This window comes from Meriones unguiculatus (genome assembly GCF_030254825.1).
Source record: "Meriones unguiculatus strain TT.TT164.6M chromosome X unlocalized genomic scaffold, Bangor_MerUng_6.1 ChrX_unordered_Scaffold_31, whole genome shotgun sequence".
In the NCBI taxonomy this organism is placed as follows: Eukaryota; Metazoa; Chordata; class Mammalia; order Rodentia; family Muridae; genus Meriones; species Meriones unguiculatus.
The window spans coordinates 5,955,005-5,958,764 of NW_026843707.1; the positions used below are offsets into that span (position 1 = coordinate 5,955,005).

The window sequence follows — 3,760 nt, forward strand, 5'->3', positions numbered from 1 at the left end:
TTAGTTGAGCATTAATTCCTTTATGTACAACTAAGGCATGAGGTACATTGGCTAAATGATTATTCAGGGTCTGAGCAGTCTGCCCAGTATGACTCATGGCTAATGCCCTGGTGGTAGCTCCAACAGCCGTCAATGAGATGGTAGTAACAATGGTGGCTGTAGTTCCAAGATCCCTTTTCTGTCTGAAGAGAGTCATAGCGTGAGGGGCATCAATGGGCACAGGCACCCAGTGAGGCATGCGAGTAACCAGGGCATACCTAAATTTACTAGCATTCCAGCATTGGGCAAAAAAGCAAGTATCATTACCACAATTACTTGGCTCTATCTGGCTAATAATGAATAAAAATGGGGGATATAAACAAACAGGTGTGGGCTTATAGGAAATATTATGAGAAGCCTTAACCCCTGGTTGGAACATCCTGCGTCAGTTCTAGAACTAGCAGTGGTGGTGTCCGAGGTCTGAGTAGGTTCAGGAGACCATTGCCCCCAGGGGCGAGACGTGCTCCATGCCAATTGACTAACTCCATGTTTTCCTCCAATTTTGAAAGTCATTTAAGGTTCTTAAATTATTTTTTTCCCTTTTTTCTTAAATTTTTCATCAATTACACTTTATTCATTCTGCATCCCCCCATAAGCCCCTCCCTCCTCTCCTCCCAATCCCACCCTCCCTCCTCCCTCTGCTTGCATGCCACTCCCCAAGTCCACTGATAGGGGAGGTTCTCCTCTCCTTTCTGATCTTAGTCTGTCAGTTCACATCAAAAGTGGCTGTATTGTCCTCTACTGTGGCCTGGTAAGGCTGCTCCCCCCCCCCCCCCCAGAGGGAGGTGATCAAAGAGCAGGCCAATCAGATTATGTCAGAGGCAGTCCCTCTTCACATTACTATGTAACCCAATTGGACTCTGAACTGCCCTGGGCTACATCTGTGCAGGGGTTCTGGGTTATCTCCATGAATAGTCCTTGGTTGGAGTATGAGTCTCTGGGAAGTTCCCTGTGTTCAAATTTTCTTGTTCTGTTGCTCTCCTTGTGGAGACCCTGTCCTCTCCAGCTCTTACTATTTCCCAGTTCTTACCTAAAATTCCGTTCACCTGCCCAACAGTTGCCCATCCGGCTCAGCATCTGCTTTGATAGTCTGAAGGGCAGAGGCTTTCAGAGGCCCTCCGTGGTAGGTTCCTAGGTTGTTTCCTGTTTTCTTCTTCTTCTGATTTCCATCCTCTTTGCCTTTCTGGATGGGGATTGGACGTTTTAGTTAGGGTCCTCTCTCTTGCTTAGTTTCTTTAGATGCACAGGTTTTAGTGGGTTTGTCCTATGTTGTATGTCTATATGAGTGAGTATATACCCAACCTCACTAGCCATTAGGGAAATGCAAATCAAAACAACCCTGAGATTTCACCTTACACCCATGAGAATGGCCAAGATCAAAAACTCAAGTGACAATGCTGGAGAGGTTGTGGAGAAAGGGGAACCCTTCTCCACTGCTGGTGGGAATGTAAACTTGTGCAACCACTCTGGAAATCAATCTGGCGCTTTCTCAGACAACTAGGAATAGCGCTTCCTCAAGATCCAGCCATACCACTACTGGGCATATATCCAAAAGAGGCTCAAGTACACAAAAAGGACATTTGCTCAACCATGTTTGTAGCAGCTTTATTTGTAATAGCCAGAAGCTGGAAACAACCCAGATGCCTCTCAACTGAAGAATGGGTGCAGAAATTGTGGTACATCTACACAATGGAATATTACTCAGCAATGAAAAATAAGGAAATCATGAAATTTGCAGGTAAATGGTGGGATCTGGAAAGGATCATCCTGAGTGAGTTGTCCCAGAACCATCTTTTTATATCTTCTTCTAATTCTTTCTCCAGAGACTTGAAAATTTTTTTCATACAAGTCTTTGACTTGCTTGGTTAGGGTTACACCAAGGTATTTTATGTCTTTTGTGGTTATTGTTATTGTGAAGGGAGTTGTTTTCCTAATTTCTTTCTCAGTCCTTTTGTGTTTTATATACAGGAGGGCCGAAATAGCTCAGTTGAGAGAGTGTTAGACTGAAGATGCAATTATTTTTGATAAATTATTTACAATCTGAATATAGACACATATGAAAAAAATCACTCAATGTTGTCAGGTTGACTATCTTAAAGATGCAGGTGTAGTTGAAAATATGTAAGTCAATAATTACAATAAATCATATAAATGGACTTAAAGATCCAAATTATATGATCAACTTTATATATTAAAAAAATCCTTGATAAAATTCAACATCACTCATGACAAAAGCTCTAGAGAAATTAAAACTGGAGAGAACACACCTTAACATAATAAATTCACAGCCAAAATAAACCTAAATGGAGAAAAAAACCTGAAGCAATTAAATTCACAAATGATGCAGGCCTGTCTACTAGCCCTACGCATCTTCAATTTTGGTCTGAGATCCTTATCTAGACCAATATTACAAGAGAAAGTAATCAACAAAATAAAAATAGGAAAAAATCAGATTATCCTTATCTTCTAATCATATGATATTATAGGGAGAATCTTCCAGAAAGTTATATTAGCAAACTTCCAGAAATTATCAAGACTTTCAACAAAGTTTGATTCATTGCATCAGCCCTAGATGTGTTGCAGGTGTGGCTTCTATGTCAAATGTGTGTCAATATAAAGCATAGACAAGAGAGGTTCGGTGTTCTGACCTAAGAACATCTAAATGATTATTAGCCTAACAGTCCCTGAAAAAAAGCGACCCCAAGACGACCACCAGTCAGTGCCAGAGAGCGTGGACAGGGCACTAGCCTGAGATGACTGCCAGTCTTCGGCCAACAAGGCCTGGGTGTGGAAGACCACTCCCGTGATGACTGTTGCCTGGTGCTATGCTGCATGAGTAGGGCATAACACTCCTGAGACCACTTCTGAGACAACCCCTGACACTCAGAAATCCCAGACCCCACTAAGAAGAGCAAGTACAACTAAGTGGTGGAAAAATGGAGGAGAAAGAGAAACATAAGGATGTGGGCACAATGAAGAGAAGCAGAATTGATGAATAAAGGATACTAAGAAACAGCTTGATATGAGTATCTGGGAATGCCATCTGGGACCACAGTATGCTCCTGACCTGTGCTGCCATCAGAAGCTATATCTTAGTCTATGCCCTACAGCATCAGGGGTCTGTCACTACAAAAGGTCAGGGAGACTTCCTTGGTCTGGGCTGGCACCCAGGGATGTGTTGGTATCTGAGGTCTGTGCAGAACTAGCCCTGCCCCTCACCTGGGCAAATGGAATAGCTATCCCTATAGGCATGAGAGAAAGAGAGCTAACTCCATGCCTAGTCAGCTTCAGTAATTGTGGGAGTTTCAGGTGAGCCACCTTTAGGATGAGGAAATGAGCATGGAAGAGTTGCCACTTATTTCACATGCACTAGTAGGGACAAGTGAGAGATACCTTCCTCTCCTCCTCACCCTTCAACACCTGCTTCAGTTAGTAGACCTGGCCATAGGGTCATAAGAGTGTTGGCCCTATCCCTTAGCAGATGCAGCCCATGGAAAATTGGGCACTGTGCTTTGCCTGAGCAGCACAGTAGGGCTGAATTCGGTGGCAGGGGCATTGGTGAGCCAGCCCTGAGGGTCAAAATGTGGGAGAGCTGGCTCTGCAACTCTGTCTGCAGTGTAATAACAAGGGTGAGAGAGATGCTACCTCCCCTTCATCCCTTGCCACCTATGGCAGGCAAGAGAGCTGTCCCTGTCCTTCACCTTCTGTAGCATTCTAGAGA

At 43.7% G+C, this 3,760-nt stretch overlaps 1 pseudogene; it reads left to right on the plus strand.

The window, feature by feature from the left end:
* Window positions 1-2,601: 2,601 nt before the first annotated feature.
* On the plus strand, window positions 2,602-2,721 carry LOC132651559 (small nucleolar RNA SNORA17; annotated as a pseudogene).
* Window positions 2,722-3,760: the final 1,039 nt, after the last annotated feature.